General features: G+C 36.5%; 1 long non-coding RNA gene across 1 annotated transcript in view; it reads left to right on the forward strand.

Annotated features, from left to right (window-relative positions):
* A630010A05Rik (RIKEN cDNA A630010A05 gene) overlaps positions 1–26,646 on the forward strand; it is a 58,968-nt gene extending 32,322 nt beyond the window's left edge. Inside the window, exons 6-8 of the long non-coding RNA NR_033556.1 lie at positions 14,996–15,184; positions 23,819–24,106; positions 26,625–26,646. This is a non-coding gene — a long non-coding RNA (RIKEN cDNA A630010A05 gene). The remainder of the gene's footprint in view (positions 1–14,995; positions 15,185–23,818; positions 24,107–26,624) is intronic.
* The last annotated feature ends 585 nt before the right edge of the window (positions 26,647–27,231 follow it).

Raw genomic sequence — 27,231 nt, forward strand, 5'->3', positions numbered from 1 at the left:
ATTGAATAGGTAGGGAGAAAGTGGCAGCTTTGTCTAGTTCATGATTTTAGTGGGATTGCTTCAAGTTTCTTTCCATTTAGTTTGATGTGGGCTAGTGGTTTGCTGTATATTTCTTTCATTATGTTTAGCTAATGGCCTTGAATTCCTGATATTTCCAAGACTTCTATCATGAAGGGTTGTTGGATTTTGTGAAATTCTTTCTCAGCATCTAATGAGATGATCATGTGCTTTTTGTCTTTAAGTTTGTTTATATAGTGGAGTATGGTGATGGATTTCCGTATATTAAACCATCCCTGCATGCCTGGGATGAAGCCTACTTGATCATGTGTTGGATGATCATTTTGATGTGTTCTTGGATTCAGTTTGTGAGAATTTTATTGAGTATTTTTGCATTGACATTCATAAGGGAAATTGGTCTGAAGTTCTTTTTCTTTGTTGGATCTTTGTGTGGTTTACGTATCAGAGTAATTGAGGCTTCATAGAATGAATTGGGTAGAGTACCTTCTGTTTCTATTTTGTGGAATAGTTTGAGGAGAGTTGGAATTAGGTCTTCTTTGAAGGTGTGATAGAACTCTGTACTAAACCAATCTGGTCCTGGGCTTTTTTTTTTGGTTGGTACACTATTAATGACTGTGTCTATTTTTTTTTTAGAGGATATGGGACTGTTTAGGTCATTAATCTGATCCTGATTTAACTTAGATACCTGGTATCTGTCTAGAAAATTATCCCTTTCATCCAGGTTTTCCAGTTTTGTTGAGTATAGCCTTTTGTAGTAGGATCTGATGATGTTTGGATTTCTTCAGGTTCTGTTGTTATGTCTCCCTTTTTATTTCTGATTTCGTTAATTAGGATACTGTCCCTGTGCCCTCTAGTTAGTCTGGCTAAGGGTTTATCTATCTTGTTGATTTTCTCAAAATACCAGCTCCTGGTTTGGTTGACTCGTTGAATAGTTCTTTTTTTTTTCCTATATCAGTTTTATTTAAAACACAAATAAGTATTTCTCTTTCGTTAATGGCAAATGGTTCAAATAATGTTGAACACAAATCATTGACTACTACTGATAATATGAGCAGACCTTTTTTTAAAAAGCAAAATAATAGAGGTTATATACAAAAGAGGCTTACAATCTATAGGCCAATTTAAATAAGGAAATGTGTTTATAAAATGTGTGGTGAACCCAGAACCTTCCGCCTCTGCTTTGGAGAAGGGCTATCATACAACATTCAGTCAGCTGAAGATGGATCGGTACAAGTGTCTATACAGAAACTTCAAGTCATTTTTGCATGTGCAGAATCATCCAGATCTTCCCAGACTGAACTGGCAGTCCTGTGGTTTTCTTCCTTTTCCATATTCCCAACAAGGCTACATGAACTTCAACTCTTGATGAGCTGCTTACAACAGCAGTTCCTTAGGAGCCATCATGACAGGTGGTCCAGGATTTCCCTATGAGAAACAAACTACAGAAAGTATCACAATGAACAAGTCTTTTCTTTCCTTCTTCCAATTCTGTACTTTCAAGACTATTATCCTCATCAGACTTGTTCCTTCACAAGTCTAAACCTTTTGTTTCCACTTGGTTGATTTCAGCCCTGAGTTTGATTATTTTTTGCCATCTACTCCTCTTGGGTGAATTTGCTTCCTTTTGTTCTAGAGCTTTTAGGTATGCTGTCAAGCTGCTAGTGTGTGCTCTCTTTAGTTTCTTTTTGGTGGCACTCAGAGCTATAAGTTTTCCTCATAGGACTGCTTTCATTGTGTCCCATAGGTTTGGGTATGTTGTGGCTTCATTTTCATTAACCTCTAAAAAGTTTTTAATCTCTTTCTTATTTCTTTCTTGACCAAGTTATCATTGAGTAGAGTTTTGTTCAGTTTCCATGTGAATGTTGGCTTTCTATTATTTATGCTGCTATTGAAGATTAACCTTAGTCCATGATGATCTGATAGGATGCACGGGATAATTTCAATATCTTTGTATCTGTCAAGGCCTGTTTTGTGACCAGTTATATGGTCAGTTTTGGAGAAGGTACCATAAAGTTCTGAGAAGAAGGTATATCCTTTTGTTTTAAGGTAAAATGTTCTGTAGATATCTGTTAAATCCACTTGTTTCTTAACTTCTTTTAGTTTCACTGTGTCTTTTTTAGTTTCTGTTTCTAGGATCTGTCCATCGATGAGAATGGGGTGTTAAAGTCTCCCACTATTACTGTGTGCGGTGCAATGTGTGCTTTGAGCTTTTCTAAAGTTTCTTTAACGAATGTGGATGCCCTTGCATTTGGAGCATAGGTATTCAGAATTGAGAGTTCCTCTTGGAAGATTTTATCTTTGATGATTATGAAGTGCCCCTCCTTGTCTTTTTTGATAACTTTGGGTTAGAAGTTGATTTTATTAGATATTTAAACGATATTCGCTTGTTTCTTTGGACCACTTGCTTGGAAAATTGTTTTCCAGCCTTTTACTCTGAGGTAGTGTCTGTCTTTGTCCCTAAGGTGGGTTTCCTGTATGTACCAAAATGTTGGGTCCTGTTTATGTAGCCAGTTTGCTAGTCTATGTCTTTTTATTGGGGAATTGAGTCCATTGATATTAAGAGATATTAAGGAAAAGTAATTGTTACTTCTTGTTATTTTTGTTGTTAGAATTGGGATTCTGTTCTTGCGGCTATCTTCTTTTAGGTTTGTTGAAGGATTACTTTCTTGCTTTTTCTAGGGTGTCATTTCCCTCCCTGTGTTGGAATTTTCCCTTTATTATCCTTTGAAAGGCTGGATTCGTGGAACAATACTGTGTAAATTTGGTTTTGTCATGAAATATTTTGGTTTCTCCATTTATGGTAATTGAGAGTTTTGCTGGGTATAATAGCCTGCGCTGGCATTTGTGTTCTCTTAGTGTCCGTATAACATCTGTCCAGGATCTTCTGGCTTTCATAGTCTCTGGTGAGAAGTCTGGTGTAATTCTAATATGTTTGTCTTTATATCTTTCTTGACCTTTTCCCCTTACTGCTTTTAATATTCTATCCTTATTTAGTGCATTTGTTGTTCTGATTATTATGTGTCAGGAGGAATTTCTTCTCTGGTCTAGTCTATTTGGAATTCTGTAGGCTTCTTGTATGTTTATGGTCAACTCTTTCTTTAGGTTAGGGAAGTTTTCATCTATAATTTTGTTGACGATATTTACTGGTCCTTTAAGGTGAAAATTTTCATTCTCATATATACCTATTATCTTTAGGTTTGATCATCTCATTGTGTCCTGGATTTTCTGAATGTTTTGAGTTAGGATCTTTTTGCATTTTGCATTTTCTTTGATTATTGTGTCCATGTTTTCTTTGGACTCTTCTGCACCTGAGATTCTCTCTTTCATCCCTTGTATTCTGTTGCTGATGTTCACATCTATGGTTCCTGATTTCTTTCCTAGGGTTTCTATCTCCAGAACTGTCTCCCTTTGGGTTTTCTTTATTGTTTCTACTTCCATTTTTAGATCCTGGATGGTTTTGTTCAGTTATTTCACCTGTTTGGTATTGTGTTCCTCTAACTCTCTAAGGGATATTTTGTTTCTTCTTTAAAGGCTTCTAGCTGTTTACCTGTGTTTTTCTGTATTTCCCTCTAAAAGTCCTCCATCGTCATCATGAGAAGTGACTTTAGATCCATGTCTTTTTTTTTTTTTTCTGGTGTGATGTTGTATCCAGGACTTGCTATGGTGGTATAGTTTGTTTCTGATGATGCCACATAACTTTGGTTTCTGCTGCTTTTGTTCTTATGCTTGCCTCTTGTCATCTGATTATCTCAAGTGCTTGCTGCCCACAATATATCTGATTGGAGCCTGTCCTTCCTATATTCCCGGTTGATTCAGGACTCCTCAGAGTCCAGCTTTTTTTGTGATCCTTTGCTTGTGGGCTCCTGTGAACCTGAGATTCTGGGTGTGTCACAGTTCTTGGCAGTCAAGCTTCCTCTGAGACTCTGATATCCTAGTGTGACCAACCTTCTGTTATTCTAGGATCCTGGAATCCTAAGATCCTGGGTGTGTTACAGCTCCTTGAAGTGGTGTCTCCTCTGAGGACTGGGGGGACTGTCTGTTGTGTTTGAAACCAAGATATACCAGTACAGATCAGGAGGAACATGAGATGCTGGTCAGGCAGGATTCCCGTGTCCTTGCTCCTGCTGTCACAGGCCTGTCATCATTGGATTGGAACCAATGTTATGTTCCACTCACCAGTGATCCTAAGTTCATGTGGAGAGTCCTCTGGGGACCGTGGGACTGTTGGCAGAGTTCTCACCCAAGGGGACCCAGAGCTGACGCCGACCGCAAGTGTAACATAAACTATTGTAATCACTGGTGATTTCAAGATAAATTTTATTTTTAGAAACACCTTAGACTTAAGGCCAATTTCTTTTTTTTCTTTTTGAAAAAATTAATTGTTTTATTTTTTCACATTTAAAATGATATCCCCCTTCCTGGTTAACCCTCAATAACATCCCTGTCTCATTCCCCCTCTTCCTCCTCCCCTTTCCCTCTATAAGGGCACTCCTCCACCCACTCACCCACTCCTACCTCACCACTTTAGCAATCCCTTATGCTGGGCATCAAACCTCCACAGGACCAAGGGCCTCCCCTTCCATTGATGTCAGATAAGGTCATCCTCTGCTACATATGTATTTGGAGCCATGGATTCCTTACTCTGGCTGGTGATTTAGTCTCTGGGAGCTCTGGGTGATCTGGTTAGTTGATATTGTTCTTCCTATGGGGTTGGAATCCTCTTCAGCTCCTTTAGTCCTTTACCTAGCTCTTCTGTTGGGGTCTTTGTACTCAGTCCAATGGTTGGCTGTGAGTATCTGCATCTGTATTTCTCAGGTTCTGGTAGAACCTCTCAGGGAACAGCCATAACAGGCTCCTGCCAGCAAATGATTCTTGGCATCAGCAATAGTGTTGGGGTTCTTTGTCTGAAAATGGGATAGTCTCTGGAAAATGAAAATGTGGGGCAGTCTCTGGATGACCTTTCCTTCAGTCTCTGTTTCTTTTTCTTTTTTTCTTTTTGACTCTGTCTTTCCTTTGCATAGGAACAATTCTGGGTTAAAAATTTTGAGATGGGGTGGGTGGCCCCATCCCTCAACTGGGGGCCATGCCTATTTATTGGAGGTGGTCTACCTCCACTTTGTTGGGTATTTTGGTTAAAGTCATCACCAGTGGATAATGGAAGCCTCTTGTTTCCCAGGTGTCTGAGACATTCTAGTAGCTATTCCCAATTCCCCATCACCCACTGCTACATATTTGATTTCTGACCCTCCATAATTCTCTCCTGTTGCTTCACATACCTGACCCTGCCCCCATTTCACTCCCCTTCCTCTCTCCCTCGCAGGTCCCTCTCTTCCTTTACCTCCTCCGATTATTTTGTTAACCCTTCTCCATAGGATTGAAGCATCCAAACTTTGATCTTCCTTCTTCTTAAGCTCCATATGGTTTGTGGGTTATATCATGGGTATTCTGAACTTTTGGGCTAATATCCACTTATCAGTGAGTACATACCACATGTGTTCTTTTGTGTCTGGGTTACCTCATTCAGGATGATATTTTCTAGTTCTATCCATTTGCATGAAAATTTCATGAAGTCATTGTTTTAAATAGCTGAGTAGTATTGCATTGTGTAAATGTACCACATCTTCTGTATCCATTCTTCTGTTGAAGGACATCTGGGTTGTTTCCAGCAATTATAAATAAAGCTGCTATGAACATAGTGGAACATGTGCCCTTGTTATATGTTGGAACCTCTTTTGGATATATGCCAAGTAGTGGTAGAGCTGGGTCTTGAGGTAGAACTATTTCCAGTTTTCTGAGAAACAGCCAGATTGATTTTCAAACGGGCTTTCCAGCTTGTTATGCCATCAGCAATGGAGGAGTGTTCCTTTCTCCACATCCTCACCAGCATGTGCTGTCATCTATGTTTTTGATCTTACCCATTCTGATTGGTGTGATATGGAATCTCAGGATTATTTTGATTTGTATTTACCTGATGACTAAGGATATTGAACATTTCCTTTTTCTTTTATAGAATATTTTATTTATTTACATTTAAAAATTATCCACGTTCCCAGTTTCCCCTCCCAGAAACCCCCTATCCCATCTCCCCTCCCTCTGCTCCTATGAAGGTTCCACCCTCTGACATACCCACTCCAGCCTCCCTACCTTGACATTCCCTTATACTGGGGCATCGAGCCTTCACAGGACCAAAGGCAATCCTCTGCTACATAGCTGGGTCCTCAGCTAGTACTATGTCTGTGGAATTGCCAGACTGATTTCCAGAGTGGTTGTACCACCTTTTAATCCCACCAGCAGTGGAGGAGTGTTCCTCTTTCTCTACATCCTCACCAGCATCTGCTGTCACCTGAGTTTTTGATCTAAACCATTCTGACAGGTGTGAAGTGAAATCTCAGGGTTGTTTTGACTTGCATTTCCCTGATAACTAAGGATGTTGAACATTTCTTTAGGTGCTTCTTAGCCATTCATTATTCCTCAGTTGAGAAATCTTTGTTTATCTCTGTACCACATTTTTAAATAGGGTTATTTGATTCTCTGGAGTCTAACTTGAGTTCTTTATATATATTAGGTATTAACCCTCTATCAGATGTAGAGTTGGTACAGATCTTTTTCCAATCTGTTGGTTGCCTTTTTGTTTTATTGACAGTGTCCTTTGCCTTACAGAAGCCTTGCATTTATGAGGTCCCATTTCTCAATTCTTGATCTTAGAGCATAAGCCATCGGTGTTCTGTTCACAAAATTTCCCCTTGTGCCCATATGTTTGAGGCTCTTCCCTACTTTCTCTTCTATTAGTTTCAGTGTATTTGGTTTTATGTGGAGGTCTTTAATCCACTTGGACTTGAACTTTGTATAACAGGATAAGAATGGATCAATTTGCATTCTTCTACATGCTGACCTCCAGTTGAACTAGCACCATTTTTCAAAAGTGCTATCTTTTTTCCACTGGATGGTTTTAGCTCCTTTGTGAAAGATCAAGTGACCATAAGTGTGTGGTTCATCTCTGGGTCTTCAATTCTATTCCATTGTTCTGTATCTGTACCAATACCATGTGATTTTTTTTTAAATCACTATTGCTCTGTAGTACAGCTTGATGTCAGGGATGGTAATTCTCCCAGACGTTCTTTTATTGTTGAGTTTTTTTTTTTTTTTTTTTTGCTAGCTTGGGTTTTTTCTTAGTTCAGATGAATTTGAGAATTGCTGTTTGTGTCTCTGTGAAGAAATTAGTTGGAATTTTGATGGGAATTGCATTGAACCTGTGGATTGATTTTGGTAAGATGTCCAATTTACTATGTTAGTCCTGCCAATCCATGAGCATGATAGATCTTTCCTTTTTCTGAGGTCTTTGATTTCTTTCTTCAGAGACTTGAAGTTCTTCTCATACAGATCTTTCACTTGTATGATTAGAGTCACTCCAAGATATTTTAAATATTTGTGGCTATTGTGAAGGGTGTTGTTTTCCTAGTTTCTTTCTCAACCTGTTTATCATTTGTATAAAGGAAGGCTACTGATTCATTTGAGTTAATTTTCTATCCAGGCATTTTGCTGAAGTTGTTTATCAACAGTAGAAGTTCTCTAATAGAATTTTTGGGGTTGTTTATGTATACTATTGTATCATCTGTAAATAGTGATAACCTTGACTACTTCTTTGCCAATTTGTATCCCCTTGGTCTTTTGTTGTCTTATTGCTCTAGCTAGAACTTTGATTACTATATTGAATAGATATGAGGAGAGTGGGATTAGTTGTCTTATTTGTCTCTGATTTTAGTGAGATTGCTTCAAGTTTCTATCCCTTTAGTTTGATATTGTCTATTGGTTTGGTGTATATTGCTTTTACTATGTTTAGATATGGACTTTGAACTCCTATTATCTCCAATGCTTTTAACATGAAGGGATGTTGAATTTTGTCAAATGCTATCTCAGCATCTATTAAGAAGATCACATGGATTTTTTTCTTTGAGTTTGTTTATATAGTGGATTACATTGATGGATTTCAATATATTGAACCATCCCTGCATCCCTGGGATGAAATTTACTTGTTTATGGTGAATGATGGTTTTGATGTGTTTTTGGATTCTGTTTGTTAGAATTTTATTGAGCATTTTGCATTGCTATTCATAAGGGAAATTGATGTAAGGCTTTCTTTGTTTGTTGGGTCTTTGTGTGGTTTTATGTGTCAGCATAACTGTAGCTTCATAGACTGAGTTAGGTAGTGTTTCTTCTGTTTCTATTTTGTGGAAGTATTTGGTATTTGGTATTTTTTGAAGGTCTTATAGAATTCTGCACTAAAACCATCTGGTCCTGGACTTTATCTTGGTTAGAAGACTTCTAATGACTGAATTTATTTCCTTAGGGTTTAAGTTTAGACTGTTTATCTGATCTTGATTTAACTTTGGTACCTGGCATCTGTCTAGAACATCATCTATTTTATCTAGATCTTCCATTTTTGTTGAGTATAGGCGTTTATAGTGGAATCTGATGAGTTTTTGAATGTCCTTAGTTTCTGATGTTATGGCTCCCCTTTCTTTTCTGATTTTGTTAATTTGAATATTGTTTCTGTACCCTCCAGTTAGTTTGTCTAAGGGTTTATCTATCTTGTTGATTTTCTCAAGGAACCAGCTCCTGGTATTGTTGATTCTTTGTATAGTTCTTTTTGTTTCTACTTGGTTGATTTCAGCCCTGAGTTTATTTTCTACCATCTACTCCTCTTGGGTGTATTGCTTCTTTTTGTTCTAGAGCATTCAGGTGTGCTTTTAAGTGGGTAGTGCATGGTATCTCCAATTTCTTTATGGAGAGACCCAGAGCTATGAATTTTCCTCTTAGCACTGTTTTCTTTGTGTCCCATATATTTGGGTATGTTGTGCCATCATTTTCATTAAATTATAGAAAGTCTTTAATTTCTTTCTTTATTTCTTCCCTGACCAATTTATTTTTGAGTAGAGAGATGTTCAGTTTCCATGTATACGTTGGCTTTTGGTTGCTTTTGTTGTTATTGAAATCCAGCCTTTGTCTGTGGTGGTTCAATAGAGAATATGAGATTAATTTAATTTTCTTGTATCTGTTGAGGCCTGTTTTGTCATTGATTATATGGTCAGTTTTGGAGAAGGTATGATGTGGTGCTGAGAAGAAGGTATATTCATTTGTTTTAGGGTGAAGTGTTCTGTAGATGTTTGTTAAATCCATTTGGTTCATAACTTCTGATTTTTTCACTGTGTCTCTGTTTAGTTTATTTCCATTATATATTCATTGGAAAGAGTGGTGTGTTGAAGACTCCCACTATTATTGTGTGATGTTCAATGTGTGCTGTGATCTTTAGTAACAGTCTTTTACAAATGTGCGTTTCCTTGCATTTGGGGCATAGATGTTCAGAAGTGAGAGTTTATCTTTGTTAATTTTTCTTTTGACAAGTATGTACTGTCCTTCCCCATAGTTTTTCATAACTTTTGGTTGAAAGTCTATTTTATTGGATATTAGAATGGCTACTTCAGCTTGTTTCTTGTGACCATTTGATTAGAATTTTTTTCTCAGCCATTTACTTTTAGGCAATTGCTGTCTTTGTTACTGAGATGTGTTTCTTGTAAGCAGCAAAATGCTGAGTCCTGTTTACATATCCAGTATGTTAGCATATGTCTTTTTATTGGGGAGTTGAGTCCATTTATGTTGAGAGATATTAAAGACCAATTATAGTTGTTTCCTGTTATTTTTGTCAGAGGTAGAATTATGTTTGTGTGGTTCTCATCTTTTGAGTAATTTCTTGATTTTTTTTTTCCTGTAGTTTACATCCTTGTATTGGAGTGTTCCTTCTAGTATCCCCTGTAGGGCTGGGTATTCAAAAGGTGTTCTTTCAATTTGGTTTTGTCTTGGAATATCTTGGTTTCTCCATCTATGGTAATTGAGAATTTTCCTGGGTATAGTAGTCTGGCTGGCATTTTAGGGTCTGTATGACATCTCTCCCAAAATTATCTGTCTTTTAGAGTCTCTGTTGAGAAGTCTGGTATAATTCTGATAGGTCTCCCATTATATATTACTTGACCTTTTCCCCTTACAGCTTTTAATATTCTTTCTTTGTTCTGTGCATTTGGTGTTTTGATTATTACGTGACAGGAAGAAATTTTTTTCTGGTCGAATCTGGTGTTCTATAGGCTTCTTGTATGTTTATGAGCATCTCTTTCTTTAGGTTAAGGAAGTTTTCTTCTAGAATTTTGTTGAAGATATTTACTGGCCCTTTGAGTTGGGTATCTTTACTCTCTTCTATACCAATTATTCTTAGGTTTTGTCTTTTTATTTTTTTCCTGGATATTTTTTTGAATATTTTGAGTTAGAAGCTTTTTACTTTTTGTATTTTCTAATGTCTTCTATGGAATCTTCTACACCTGAGATTATGTCTTCTATCTCTTGTATTCTGTTGGTGATTCTTGCATCTGTAATCTGTGACTCTTGCTTCCTTTCCTAGGTTTTCCATCTCCAGGATTGTCTCTCTTTGTATTTTCTTTAATGTTTCTATTTCCATTTTTAGATCCTGGATGGTTTTGTTTAGTTACTTCATCTGTTTGATCGTGTTTTTCTGTATTTCTTTAGGAGATCTGTGTCTTTCCTCTTTTAGGGATTCTACTTGTTTACCTGAATTCTACTGTATTTTTTTTTTAAAGGGAGTTATTTATGTCCTTCTTAAAGTCCTCTATCACCTTCCTGAGATGGGATTTTAGGTCTGAATCTTGCTTTTCAGGTATATCCAGAGTTTGCTTTGGTGGGAGAACTGGATTCTCATGTTGGTAAGTAGTATTGGTTTCTGTTGCTTATGTTCTTGCACTTGCATCTCAACATCTGGTTATCTCTGGTGTTACCTGGCCTTGCTGTCATCTCTTACTGGAGCCTGTGATCCTGTGATCCTGTAAGTGTCAAGACTCCTGGAGGTCTAGCTGCATCTGGGTATGGGCTGAGTAGGTGGGAATCAGAGCATAGGCTCTGCTCCTGGGTACAGATGCAAACTGGAGGGAACTGCGTCTCTGGCTGGGTGAGGTTTCTGTGTCCTCTGGGTCTTGTGAGTCCCAGTTAGGCCAGGTATTGTGGTGAGGGTTAGTGCCTCACCTGTTGCCCTGGATGTGTCAGAACTCCCGGGGTCAAGCTTTGTCTGGGTGTGGGCTTAGTGGGAGGGAATCCCAAGCATAGGGTCCACTGTCAGGTGCAGGTAACAAACCAGAAGGAACTTGCCTCTCTAGCTGGGCAGGCTCAAGGCCAATTTCTTTTCCTGATAGCTTTTCTGCAGTTATGTGTATAATTTCCTTATAAGATGAAGATTAGTTCAACTTTGAGATACTACCTAGGTGTTTGAAATTATGAACAGGGTGATACTGATGGTCAGTAGGTTAGATCTGAAGAAAAGAAGTTCTTTCCTGGTGCTTTAAATATGTAGTTTCATGTTGTGATGGATTCCTACCTTAAGTGTCTTAAGTCAGTGTTCCACATTTTAGATAGAGTTGTATAAAATCTTTTACTGCACAGATTGCTTTGCCATGTGAAAAACCATATAATTTATTTTTTTGCAAACTTAATGTATACTTAGATTTGTTTATTCCAATCCAAACTGAGTTATGTTTGAGGTTTCTGTTTTGCTTCTATCCCAGGCTAATTTAAATTATCCTGACTTCTCAATAAGTGTTTTGTGTTAATAGCTAAGCATCTACAGAGATATTTAAATATTAAATACTATTTGTTTCTATTTTAATATGTCTATCCCCTATGACTCTGAAGGATAATGTCATTTAAAAACAAGTACTTCTAAATACAAACAACAAAATGTCTGGCAATGAAATCAAGGAAACTAATTATTCACCTTCTCTTCTGCAGAATCTATCTCCAGACTTAGCAATAGAGATGTTTTATAGAGAATCTGTACCTTTGGGACTTCCTTCTGAGGACAATAGTGATGATATGTTGCTGGTGCAAAAGAATATTCAAAGTGACAGCCTCATCAAAAAAGAGACAACAAAGATGGTTTGTAGGCTCTCGGGTAAAACTGAAATTAATGTTGCTTTTGAAGAAGAGCTATTACCTAGTACCTCTGAAGGAAAAACATACTCTATAGTAAAACTCACTAATATGAAAAGTGCTCTTCAGTATGAATAACCATAAATTTTTAGAAATCAGTTTGAGAACATGTCCATTTATCAAGACAACACCATTAGCTTCCTTCCTAGGGTCTGTGACTTCCCAAGTCACTGTCTTTCGGCCTGGTTTTCATTACTAAGAATGACTTATTGCCTATGAAAAAGGCCTCAAGTCCAATTCAAAACTGGTTGAATATGCCCTTAATCTTTGTGCGACATTTATACCAATGTGTATTTTTGATGTTTCGGTTGAAAAGTATGTGGCTTTATTTGCATGGCCTTATAATTAGGTTCTCTATTCTATTCCAATGATCTCTGAATGTGTCTGTGTCAGTACCGTGGTGATTTTATTACTATGGTTCTATAGAATAGCTTGGAATCATTTATAGTGACACTCCAAGTATTGTCCATTTTACTTGGGTATTTTGGTTATCCAGGGTCTTTTGTGCTTCTATATGAAGATTAAAAATCTTTCCCCAATTTCTGTGGATAATTCCGCTGGTATTTCAACTATAATTGCATTGAATCTCTAGATTGCTTCTGGTAAAATAGCAGTTTTTCACAATGTTGAAGTCTTCCAACCTATGCTTTATAGAGACTCTGTTTCTTTGGGACTTCCTTCTGAGGACAATAGTAATGAAAGATCTTTGCATTTTCTAATATTGTCCTCAATGTTTCCTCCCTTTGGTGTCTTGACATTTTCATTAATGAGGCCTGCTTAACATGCTTGGTTAGGTTTATTTCTAGGTATGCTTTCTTGAACTATTTTCAATGCCTTTCTCAGCATGCTTGTTATTGGTATATAAAACGGCTACTCATTTTCTAAGATTATTATTTATTGTATTTGTATTATATTTGCTTTTCTTGTAGTTTTACTTTTTGTTGTGTCTTGTCTTGATTTTAAGTTTTAGTGCAGTACTAGATTCACAGAAAGGAATTTGGAAGAGCTTCTTCTTTTTCTTCTTGTTTTTTCTTTTTTAAAAAAATAATTTAAGAAGGGTTAGCTGTAAATCTTTGGAAGTCTGGGTGGAATCCTGCTGTAAATCCATCTGGACATGGCTCTTTCTTCTCTTTCTTTCTTTCTTTCTTTCTTTCTTTCTTTCTTTCTTTCTTTCTTTCTTTCTTTCTTTCTTTCTTTCTTCCTTCCTTCCTTCCTTCCTTCCTTCCTTCCTTCCTTCCTTCCTTCCTTCCTTTCTTCCTTCCCTCCCTCCCTCCTTCCTTCCTTCCTTCCTTTCTTTTTTGTCAAGAGGTTTTTTTTTTTTTGTTACTCTTTTAATCTTCTCATATGGGTCCATTTAGGTTGTTGATCTCATTTTGGTTCAATTTTTTGGTAGTTTAGGTGAATCTGGAAATTGGTGCAATTCTTTAGATTTTTCCAATTTAATGGATGAAATGGTTTTTAAAAATAATTTTGACCATCTATATTTTTAGTTATTCTTATGTGCATTGGTCTTTTGCCTGCAAGTGTGTTTGTGTACCATGTCCATACAGTACCCACAGAGGCAAGAAGATGGCACTGAATCCTCTAGTCTAGTTAGACTATTGTGAGCCACCAAATAGGTGCTGGGAATGGAATCGAGCCCCCAGAAGTTCTGGAAAAACAGCCAGTGCTTTTACTATCTGAATCCCAGAACACATCATTTGAAAGCATTCTTTTATTTTATTCTGAATTTCTTTTCTTTTCTTTTTTTTTTTTTTTAGATTTAATTATTTCATTTATATATGTACACTGTAGCTGTCTTCAGACACACCAGAAGAGGGCATCATATCCCATTGCAGATGGTTGTGAGACACCATGTGGTTGCTGGGAATTGAACTCAGGACCTCTGGAAGAGCAAGCAGCCAGTGCTCTTAACTGCTGAGCCATCTCTCCAGCCCATATTCTGAATTTCTTGATGCCTGTTGTAATGTTTCCCAATCCACCTCTTTCCTTCTTTTTGTTGGATAAAGATCTGTTGATTTATCTTCTTAAAGAACTAACTCTAGTCAATTGGTGGTACATGCCTTTAATCTGAGAACTCAGGATGCAGAGACAGGATGATCTCAGAGTTCTAGGACAGCCTGGTATACAGAGTGAGTTTCAGGACAGCCAAGACTACATAGAGAAATACTGTCTTGAAAAAAATTAAACAAATAAATAAACAAACAACCAGTTTTAGAGTAATTGATTCTATTGTTTTACTTGTTTCTATTTCATTAGTCTCTCTGAGCAAGTGAATTTTTTTTTTACCTGATGTCATCTTGTAGTCTTTCTTCAGTTGTGTATCTGGTGTCAGATTATAGCCTGTTTTAGTAGGACAAATACCAAAGCTGTGGACTGGAGCTAGGCCAGATAAAGCTTGTGAATGAGCTGCTAGACTGGACCTATACCAGGCAAAGCCAATGTAAGCCATGGTCTGGAGCTATGCCTAAGGGTGTGGATATGGCCGAGGTGGGAGGAAAGGGAAGCACTCACCAGCTAAAGCCAGAGAATTAGGGTCTAAAGTATATCCTTGGGTGTTGAGATGCATATGTGAGGGGAGGATGTAAATATTTTTACTTTTTAATGATAGACCATTAATCTATGAGTAGGTAAGCATTTATAACGACAAGCAACTATGAAAATGTTACTAGTTCTATTTTTTTTTCTGTTACTATCTGGTGGCTACTAAATGAAAAAGAATCATTTGAAGACATATGCCCCTAAACAAACAAACCATCAAACAAACAAACAAACAAACGAACCAACCAACCAACCAACCAACCAACCAACCAACCAACCAAACCTGAGAGTACTACAAGTAAATGTATATTCCAGCTTTCTTATGTGTAGAAAATAGCTTAAGACCAAGAAAAAAAATCAGTGTGACATGGAATATACAACTGTCCATTTCCAGCCTCCATCTGAGGACGCAAATGAAGAAAAATGGGCCCAACAAGTTGCAACACAGTATTTATTTCTTAACCAGTACCTCAAGGAAAGATTAAAGGAGAGGATGAAAGAAGGTACTGACAACTCTGAATCTGAAGCTTCTGATGAAGAGCCATTACCTAGTTCTACCTCTGCAGGAAGAACACACTCAATGGTAAGTAGCTCCCCCTAATTTGAAAATGGTCTGTTTCATGAAGTATGGATGTAGAAGGTCTCTCTGAGGTACTGCAGAGGGTTTTCAAACAAAAGAGCCTGGCCTTTAACATGCCCTTGCACCTCCTTGTTCTCTTTGTCACAGGAACACTCTTGTTAGTCATCATGCAAGATTTATATGAAAATAATTTAAGCTATGAAAATAACAAATCTTAAAGCTGTATGGTTTAAACACAAATAAGAATTCTAGCACTGACACAAAAAATAAATGACAATAATAGTAGTAAGGGAATGGAGCATTGTTATGGTTGAAATGATATTTGATGTAAGCAAGTCAAAACACAAATAATTGAAAATTTGATATTAGATATGTACTTGAATCTAGTAAACCCAAATGCAGTGGTTTATACACTTCAAAGCAACAAATCAGGCAACTGAAATAAGAAGACAATGGATTTCTGTAGTTAAAGAGGTATGCATGGGGACAATTGAATTCTCATGGCTTCTTTTTGTTGGTGTTTTGTTTTGTTTTGTTTTGTTTTTTTACCTTTCTATCCTGAATTACTTTAAATGTTTCAGAAATTTGTCTAGATTTGCATTTCTTTTTAGGTCATTGAGAATTTCATACGATGTATTTTGATCACATTCATCTTACATTTTCTCAAAGATTACATCCCTCTTTTCTACAAAACAATTTTGTATTCTCAGTTTTTTCTTCTAAATTTCTTAGAGTCAGATTTGTGTTGCTCCCTACTAAAATATGAGTCGCCTGACAGGGGTTACATACACCCTTAAAGAAAACTAACTCTCCCTCTCTTCAAAGCAATTATTGCCATCATCAGCTGGGATGATGCTTCATGTTCACCTTGCCTTTTCATATTGGATTGTTTTCCCCTTCTGTTCTTTGGGCTCACACTGGTCTTATACACATTATCACAACTGCTGTGGAGTTCATATATTCTACTACCTTGTTTCTTTCAGAAAATATTGCTTCTTTGTAGCTATCCATCACTTTTGGCTCTTATGTTCTTTTCTCCACTCTTCTGCAATGAGTCATGAACCTTAGGGGAGGGTATGGGGGATAGGTGTTTCATTTAGGGCATTTTGAAAAGACAAGTGTCTCTGTCAATAACCATCTATTGCAAACAGAATCTTCTCTGATGAGTGTACATGTACATACACTAATCTATGGGCTTAATGGATGAGATGGGTATGTCATTGGAAGTTAGTTTAATGCTGACCTCTATGGCTATTGAAATTGAAACATGTATATCTAACAAGGTCCCAGATCTATATTAAGATCCTCAACTTAAATGGATTTTGGTTTTGTTCAAGGTGAGATAATAAGAATCAAATTTCATTCTTCTACATGTATCCTCCCTATTTAATCACTACCATTTGTTGAAGATGCTGTCTTTACATCAAGGTGTGTTATTGGCCTCTTTGTGAAAAATCAGCTGGCTATATGAGTTTAGGTTGTAAGTTTGTATGTGGGCCCTCAAATTCGATTCCACTGATCAACATTTCCATGTCAGTAACACGTTCTTTTATCTACTATAGGCCTATATAAATATTTCCACTATATATGTATAGTATGATATATATATATACATATATATATACACACATACACACACACGCACACACACACACACATATATATATATATATCACATTTTTATTTATAAGTTCAGCATGTCTTATAAATATATCTTCTGGAAATCATGTGATGTTTACAATTAAGGCTATCTTTTCCTTGTGTATGAATTATGCCTTACAAGTACTCTGCCCTGAAGACATTGTCACTTACTATTCCCTGATACTTTTCTGGCTGGTACCTGTTATAATTTTTTTCTATCATTATAGGTGGTACCTGGTAAGCAGCACTGGAACACTGAATGTGGAAGTCACAGGCTCTTACCTAATTTAATTTGTTCCAGATATTTACCTGTTAATTACCATTTTCTGCTTTCTGTGTGTCCAAAACCTTTGTTTTATAAAGTTAGTCATTTTACAAACATAAGCATTCCAAATCAAAAGCACTCAGAATAAAACAAATCAAATTAATCTTGCATCTTTTCCTCAGCAAAAAATGTCCCCAAACCAAAACGTAAGGACTAACTATGACAGAGAATACACATCTACACAATCAGAAGATCTCTTTGCAGAAAGGAGTGAGGAGGAGGAGTGGGCCCAGCTGAGTGCACTCCAGTATGCACATCTTAACAAACTGCTCAGGCAGGATTTAAAGAAGAAAATCTGTAAAATGTATGAAAACTCTGAAAGGAATGTTTGTTACAACAAAGAACCAATTCCTGATAAGCCCAAACAAAGAAAACACTTTAAGGTAATTCTCTTCCCTCTGATCTGAAAAACTGCATATTTGAGTGTGAAGGAAAAGATATCATCTGGTGTGCCTATCTCTGCAGTATGGTAGATATTTCCCAAACAACAGCAAAACCCAAATCATGAAAATGACTTTCATTTCCTTCATGCCCCCAATTCTAAGAATACAATAGTCAGTCATCATCTAAGGTTTAAGCAAAAACAAACTAGACTCTGAAGATTCCAAACTGAAAAGCAAGCATGCTTTTAGTACCATAAGAAAAAATTCTTAAAATAATGTTGAAAGTAAATAATAGTAAAAATAAAGGCCAGGAATCATTACCATTGATATGAAAAGAACCAACATGGTGGCTCTGCAAGAGATAATAGAACAAACAATATTATAAGGAACTGGTAATTAGTAGACACATAGCAAAGTCCAGTAAACCAAACATATCCAGGGTCAAGTGACTGAAATGAAAATCACACTATAGTTTTTCCACTCTAGACTTACCTAATCAAATAGTTGAATACACTGGCTTATTTCTCCTTTGCTTTTTTTTTTAAAATTAAATAATCTAGGTTTTATATACGTTTGAATCAAAAGTATACACTTATTGAATTTTATAGATATTTACATTCTTATGTCCCTATGCACCTTTACAAGTAAGTTCACCTTTCTCTATGTGTGCATTGACTCAGTTGTGCTAAGTTTTCTGTGTAGAGGGGGTCCCATCACCCAATTGATCCTTGATTTGTCAATAAAGAAAGCTGGGGGCCAATTGCTGGGTGGAGGGCAGAGCTGGGAATTCTGGGTCCCAGGAGGAGACTCAAGAAAGGAGAGAGGTTTTTTTTCTGCCATGCTTTGGAGGAAAAGGGACACAGCAATCATGTAAGGCCTGGGGGGCGGGGGGCAGTTAGGGCCTGTGGCCTCCACTACAGGCAGGTGGCCAAAGATGTTTGTGAAGGGCTTAGAGGAAGAAGCCACTAAGATTAGGGCAGTAGAGACAGAGATAGGGCATACATTTCCAGGCAGGAGATATTTGTGCTTAGCAATTGTGCCTAGCAGGCAATTTAAGGTAACAAGGATGTGTGTGTGTGTGTGTGTGTGTGTGTGTGTGTGTGTGTGTGTCTTTTACCCGAGGATTCAAGAGTCTCAGGAGTGGGCTGGTAGTGAACCCACACCGCCTTCCCTGCAAAGACAGGTGGGAAGAGTAGAGGGGTTAGTGCTGGACGTGGCCAATCCTGGAGATAAGGCTGGTGGAACAAAAGGGACCCAAGAGGGGCAAGAGTTTGGTGGTGTGGTCCCAGGTAAAGGCGGTATCGAGAGTTAAAAAACAAAAAAAACCCCAAAAACCCAAAACAAACAAACAAACAAACAAACAAAAATGCTCGAAACATTTCTGAGTGCTTCAGATTTCATGTAACAAACCGAAGACATTGGCTCTTATCCTCTTCTGAATTTTGTCTGCCCATTATTCTGCTCTATCATCTGTTTTCTCCAACCAAGTAAATATCATGGCCTTGAGAAACTTTAGTTGCGAAGATGACTTCATCAGATTGCTTGTAGGCAAGAGTGTAGGGTATTTTCTGGCTTAATAATTAGTGTGGGGGCACAATTCAATATAGACAGTACTACCCATGGGTGGACAGTCCTGGGTTGTATATGAAAACAGGTTGAGAAAGACACAAGGAGCTAAGTAAGAATCCATGGCTTCTACTTGAGTTCCTACTTTGAGTTTCTGTTTTGATCTCCCTCAAAAGATTCTGATCTGAGATATAGAAGTTGAATAACCCCTTTCTTCCCCATGTTATTTTTGGTCATACTCTTTACCACAGCATCAGGAAGCAAAGTGGGACATCCTTTCAGCCATTTATTCCAACCTCATCTCATCTTACAGTTCTTTAGAGAAAACTGGATATTAAAATAAGAACATACTTCACATTCATGTATTTGCTTCATACATACTATTTCAAAATCAAGACTCCAAAACAAAAATGTGGCCCAGAGATGATACAAATAGTTGCTTACATGAACTGAATTCGCCATCAAAATTTCAGAGATTTCTTCAACATTATGGATTTTCAGTTACCTATAAGGAGTTGAATCGAGTGTGCTTCGAGTGTGTATACATGTTTCCTTTTATATATGAGACACATATGTCCATCTGCTTGCTAAAGATCCAATTTGTGCTGTTGCTTCTAATTAAAAGTTTTTGAAATAATGATACAATTACATCATTATTTCCCTTTCCTTTTCTCCAAGTAACTCCTCCCATCAGACCCCTTTGCTATCAAATCCATAGCCTCTTTTTCTTTAGTTGTTAAATACTTATATGGTACATACATACATACATACATACACATTCTGAAGTACATAAATACAACATACTCAATTAGGATAATTTTACGTGTACATATATGATCTCAGGGATGGCCACTAGTATTAGATAATTTCATTTGGAGAGGCTCTTCCCTAGGAAAGATGAGTTCTCCCCCTCTTGGCAGTCCCTATTTGCTCATAGTTCTTCATATAGAGTTGAAGCCCAATGTGCTTCCCCTTTCCACATTAGTTGCTGTCATATTTGTTCAGGTCATTTTTAGGCATTCATGTTGATAAGACTCAATGGGTGTAGCTACTCAACTCACAGCAAATGTCATCTACTCCTTCTCTGTAAGTATCTTAACACTGCTTTGTCATACACAGTGATGAAGATTTTAGCATTTCCAAGATGTTTTATATTAGTTTATATTAAGAAAGTTTGAATTACATGTTAATTCTTTAATATAGGATCGCATTATCTGGTGTTAGAAGCTGTTGATTTAAGAACATTTGCTTACAGGATAGTGGTTGTTGTTCAGTGTTGGAATCCTTTTCTATGCTAACAAAATCTTGTACTTCCTTTATACTATAACCATATTTCCATAAAGCATATAGTGGTTGTGTTTGGATAAGTTATACATTACTCTCAAAAATATTATATCCCTCTCTTTATTTTCATTCCTGAAATGTATGCATGACTTGGACAGTTTATCATTCTATTTGCAATCCATATCAATTATACCTGAATTTTCCTCCATAAACCCTTGTATCTTTATTTTTGACTAAATTTTGCCAAAATTTATTTAGAAATATTTCATAAGGTATAATATATTTACACATAAACTGTAACAGTTAATTTTAAAGGGACGAAGAGAGAACTCAGAGTTGAAAACCCTTACTACTATTTTAAAAGAACCTGGGTTTAGTTCCCAGCATCCACATAGTAACAAAGAACCCCCTTTAATTCGAATTCTAAGGGTTATGATGGCTGGTTCATGCCTCCAAGGATTCCAACACACACATGAAGACAACTAGATGCACATTTACATAAACCAACTCTTAGAAGCTAGTAGATCCCTGCTAAACCTTATCTGTAGATTACCAATAATTGAGGTAAATTTTATTTGGAATAACTTGCATTCTCTCACCTGTATAATGTCCCCTAATGATATATGTGTGGTAAGTTTAAGCCTCCTGATTAAGTGACTGAAATTATGAAAAATGTGTCTGTAATATTCAGCACATGAGGGTAGGCTAAAAGAGTTCATTCCCTGGGACTAAAAATTGTAGTCTCTTTCCAATCACACTCATGGCAAGTTTAAAGATTTAGTTCTCTCTCTGTTTCTAATTGCCATTAGTGCCTGTGCTTAGAGATAAAATCAACACTGACACACTTAGCCTGGTAGCAGTGCATAAAGAGCACCTAAAGAACACACACACATATGGATATATAGATATATACATATATATATATAAATTTAACATATCACAACTGGTATATATATATATATACATATATACATATATACATATATACATATATACATATATACATATATACATATATACATATATACATATATACATATATACATATATACATATATACATATATACATATACATATATATATATATATATATATATATATATACACATTTGTATACCAGCAAACTTCCTCAGTGCTGTTTGAAATAAATGTATCTTATGGTATGCTAAATTTACCAAAAATACTGAATTGCATAATTTTTAACATAACAAAGCAATTCTCAAACACAAAGATTTCACACCCCCTCACATCTAAAAAATTGTAATCCAGACTCTACATGCAAATATTCAAGACATGTATACACATTTTATGTGTGCCTAAAACACACACACACACACACACACATACACACACACACATACAAATATAGTCACAAATATATGTCTCTCTATATACATACATATATGTGTATATATGCATACATTTATACACGTACATGTATATATATGTTCATATTCATACATAAAAATTAGAATGGAGTTATTTAAAACAGGGCAACAATGACACTTCTTAGACACCACAGGTTAACAATTGTTAACAATACAAAGTCCATTGTCAAGAAGGGGTTAGCTCAGATTTGTTGGCCTGTGAGATCCCATAGACTCTCAAGCGTTACAGATTACTGCCATCAAATAAGTCTATCTATTTTCATTACTAAAATAGGGAATTTGCTTTGCTTTATTAATGGGTTATAAATTTGGGTTATAAATCATTTGTATAATTTAAAGTTTACTAATATCCAGAAAATATTTGTATGTAGAGTCTGGATTACAATTGTTTAGATGTGAGGGGATGTAAAATCTTTGTGTTTGAGAATTGCTTTGTTATGTTAAAAATTCATTATTTTTGGTAAATTTAACATATCATAAAATATGTTTTGCTGGGAGCCTCCCAGCCCAGAGAGGGTGGTGGTAGAAGCAACTCTGGTGATGGCTTTCAAGTCTGAGGGTCTCAGGACGTTCTAGTTCTCTAACTATACTGAAATGCTGCTGATAACTTCTAAAACTAAACTTTCTGGCTCTTTCTGAGGGTAAAAGGCTGCTGGCTTAGGCGATTAACACCTGTAGCCTAACAGTGGGGTGATTAAGTAATGTGGCCTTTGTTCTATCTCAGCAGAAACTGCTCAGCTCTAATTTTCAGCCTGCTAGTCAGAAGTCACAGGAAGAAAAATGGACACTTAGAAAAATGATTATAGCATTTATTACTAAGTTGTAAAAAGTTTCTTAAGAAAGTTAATTAAGGGGAAAACCAGAAAGATCCTAAGTGGGGAAAGGCAAAAAATTCTTCTAAGTGGAGAAAGGGGCAAAAATTCTAGTAAGGGAAAAGATTCTTCCAGGAGGAGAAAAGGAAAAAAATTGTACTCTTCTTTTGTCTTCAGTACTTATACATCTTTCAGAATACATGATCAAATGTTACAAAGTTCATTATAAGCTCACACAAAAAAATCAAATCATAAATTGAAATAGAAGTTTACAACAGTGACTATCCATGTTACATGTATATCCATCAGGAGTAGTTATCTGGCTAAACATTCATCACCTGTCTTAGCTCCACAGGTTCACTGAAGGTTTAAAACCATAACTAATTTATTAGTGAAGTTTCATATAGATAAACCCAGTCGATATTTTATCTTCTGTCCTATCACCTATAATAAATTGTTAGTTCTCTTTTTATGACCTTTGAATAATTGTTTTACAACCTCTTGGAATGTGCTCTGAGTAGGAGAAAGTCTGATTACTATCTAAGAGCAATTATATGTTGACACCTGGGAGAGTTGTCAATGCAGTTTTGACTATCAGAAAAGGACCTAATAGCAGTCCCATTTTAAAGACTTAATAATCACAGATATAATTTTAGGAATTCTTACAGGACCATTATTAAGACTTAAGTCACCTATTTGTCTATATAGCATAATTACAAGACAGTACATCTTTGTGGATCTGCAGAGATCTGCTCCAAAGGGGTGTGCTATTACTTAGTGATTGTTATATATGTTTACTAATAACAGGACAAAACATATTAATAGCAGGAATCTTTCCTAAATTTAATCCCCTACAGCCTTTCTTAATAAAGGTGAGCCTGTCACAGATTAATAATCCAAAGCGGGCCATTTCAGGATGATCACCTGCTAGTTATTAGCTTGTCCCACAATGGCTCCTGACAATGTTTATTTCAATCAGGACTGGGAAAGTTTGCTGATTCATCATTTGTCTCCTACTCTTGGTGTAGATAAATCATTTTCAGTTGCTGTTGATAGTCTAATGATTTGTAAGTAGCTAAAGAAATGAAGAACTGTTGAAATGTACTTCCTATTTTCCTTTTCTGTTTCCTATAACCTGTAAGGACAATATCATTTTGAAAACGAGTGTTCCAAAACAACAACAACAAATCTGAGAATAAAGCCAAACAAATTAATCTCTTTTTTTCCTCCTCATCAGAAAATGACAGAGAAAAAGAAGAAACATGAAAGAAAAGATGCATACATGCATTCAAGACATTCTTCAGTTAAGAGGAATGATGACATAAAGAAGCAAGTTGACTGGCACCATGAGCAACTGAAGGAACTCCTCAAAAATGACATAAAGGAAATACTGAAGGAGCAATTGGCTACAGAGCATGCAAGGATGAGGAAACTCCTTAGAAAGGATGCGAAGAAAATTAGTGAACTAATCAGGAATGAATTAACGCAAATATACGCTGAGCAGGTGGCTCTTCTTCAAGCACAGGTGAGGGAGTCACAGCAGGAGCAGGTGACTCTGCTGAAGGACCTCTTAAGAAGGGACTTAAAGGAGGTGGCTCATGAACAGGTTAAAAAGCCTAGAATTACTATTTGTCCTAAAGAAGAGCTACTGCCTGGTACCTCTAAAGGAACTGCAGACCTACAGGTAGGTCCTTCTCACTGGTAAGGTCTGTGTTTGGTCAGCAGGGCAAAGATGTACCTGAGTCTACAGTGCTGCAGATAGTGCCCCTCCAGGTGTCCAACCTTAGTCACGTCCTAGCACCTCATGTCCTCATTCCCAAGAATACACTGGCCAGTAATCTTCTGAGGTTTCAGTGTGCATGAAATTTGAAAATAAAAGATTAGGAAGTGAACATGAGATTAATGCAAATGCGCAATGTTCTCATCATGTATGTAACATAGAGAATAAATAACAAACCAGACAGTAGCTACAGCTGACAGGAAAAGAAGAGACTTTTTAGATATGGAAGTGATAAGTGTACAAACAAAAGTAGAATTAGAAGTATGCAGAAAGTGCACACTAAAGTCTAAGAAAACAAAAGACATTGTTTTACATATTTCAAAGAAATAAATCATGTGACTAAAATAAAATCGTACTGTATAGCAATGAGTATAGAGACTATAGAGTTGCATGAAGTAATCGTTATAGCTTCTCTCTTGCTTGTGTTAAATGTTTCTGACTTCTGTGTATATTTGAATTTAGTTTTTTGCATTTTATATTATAGGTTTAGTATAGACATTTACAAATGTTTATCTTCTTTTTCTTTTCAAAGTTTGTGGTAGTTTTTTTCCATTAATTAACTTGCTTTACATCCTGATTAAATTTTCCTCTCCTTCCTCTCCTCTCAGTCCCTTTCTCACATCTCCCCTCCCCTCATTCTTCCAGTTGTTGTTGTTCTTCTTCTTCCTCTTCCTCTTCCTCTTCCTCTTCCTCTTCCTCCTCTTTTCTTCTTCTTCTTCTTCTTCTTCTTCTTCTTCTTCTTCTTCTTCTTCTTCTTCTTCTTCTTCTTCTTCTTCTTCTTCTTCTTCTTCTTCTTCTTCTTCTTCTTCTTTTTGTCCTCAGAGAAGGGGAGCTCTTCCGTTGATATCAAGCACTGGTATAGCAAGTTGCAGTAGGCTGAGGGACATCTATTGAGGCCAGACAAGGCAGCCTAGTCAGGGGAAACTGAATCATTACCAATGGTTAGAAAGAGAATCTCACTTTCCAGAATATCACTTTGAAGTTAGAGCGTCACTCTATTTACTTATTGCACTGGCGTTAAGTGGACAGTAGACAGTATTAGAACTTGATGTGGCACAGATAGGCCTATATGTTCACAACATGCTCACAGCATGTGGTTTGAAATAAAATTGTGTGTTTGTTGTGCCTGCTGCTTGAGTCCTTGTGACAGAGAGCCGATTTTCTTTATCTCTTCTCCCTCACCTTTAAAAAAATGGTTTACATGGATGCTGAAATATTTTTGCAGAACAGATTTGATCTTTCTTACACTTTCTGTTTTTATTTTTGTTAAAATTTTTGTCTCTGAATAATAGGCATATATGGCTTTACTCATCAATTATTGTCACCAAAGGGTTTTTATTATTATTATTTTTTATTTTTAAACAAACTGCGTCTTCCCTCTCTAAGAAGCAACTGAATTCATATAGCCATGTCTAGCTGTTTAGCACACTAAATAGAATTCTATTCAACTGTTTGTGATCTCAAGCCAATCTAATATGTGATATTAAAAATGAAATATGACTTCCCACTACAACACTTTATAAAGTGTAGACATAGTAAAATTAGAAAATAGTTAAGCTAAGTTTTTAGCTGAAGTAAAAATCTTATATGATACTTTAAAAATTATTTTCTTCTGTTTATATATGTAGCTAAAAGTCATCAATTTGAGACATAATAATCATTAATTTGAGAAAGAGAATTATAGCTTAATAAACATTCCTAAGGAGCAATATTACAAGTTCTCTGATGAGAGAGGTAGGTGAGGTCAAATCTTTGGATGTGAGAATTGTTTTTTCATGTTAAATCTCACCTAACTCATGTTTTTGGATATGTGACACATCATGACATTAGTTTACTCCAAACAACACTGACACAATTAAGGCCACAGGTTAATGATTTTTAGTTCATTCAAAGGCTAAGAAGTTAAGTCATGTGACTTAAGACCACCTGAGTATATATTAAAAAGTTTAAGTGTTAAAAATTAAATACTTTTAGCTGGGCAGTGGTGGCGCATGCCTTTAATCCCAGCACTTGGGAGGCAGAGGCAGGCAGATTTCTGAGTTCGAGGCCAGCCTGGTCTACAGAGTGAGTTCCAGGACAGCCAGGGCTACACAGAGAAACCCTGTCTCAAAACCCCCCTCCCCCCCGCAAAAAAGTAAATACTTTTAACTTTTTCTGGATCCCTGTGATTTTTAAAAACAGTAATTTTAAAGACAGTCTCCTTAAGAAAATGAACATCTGCTGGGAAACCAAGCAAATTAACCCTTCATTTTCCCTCCTGCAGAGAACATCTCTACAACAAAAAGTAAAGAAAAAATACAAAAGAGACCATGACAGTTCCCCTTCACATTCAGAAGAGCCCTTGATGCAAACTGATGAGGGCAGGCAGAGTGAATCCCATTGTACGCCTCTAAAAGAATTCATCAAAGAAGAATTAAAAGAAGCATTTTGTGAAATATTTGAAAGAAATAAATATGATACCTGTTTGAAGAAAGAACTACCTCATATCTCTAAAGAAAGAAAACAGCTAAGGGTAAATTCATCTCATTTTAAACGCAATATATTTCATGTGTGGTGGGAGATGCATCTGTGAGCCCTTGTCTGCAGTGCTGCAGACAGCATCTAGACAACAGGACTTCAGCCTTGCATTTGTCCTACACTTCACCAGTCCCAGGACTGTTGCAGGAATTTCCAACCTCAATAAGACCATATAAAACCCAAACAATGCAGTTATCATAACTATAAGCTATATGCCTAGACTGGGCAGATCTAACACCATACTACCTTATTCCCCAGCTATAAGACCCCTTGCTACTTGAGGTTTCTCCTGGCCACATGGATCTGGTGCATCATGGATTCCCCCTCCTCTTCAGTCTTTTTTTCTTTCCTTC

This window comes from Mus musculus, chromosome 16 (genome assembly GCF_000001635.26).
Source record: "Mus musculus strain C57BL/6J chromosome 16, GRCm38.p6 C57BL/6J".
Classification (NCBI taxonomy): domain Eukaryota; kingdom Metazoa; phylum Chordata; class Mammalia; order Rodentia; family Muridae; genus Mus; species Mus musculus.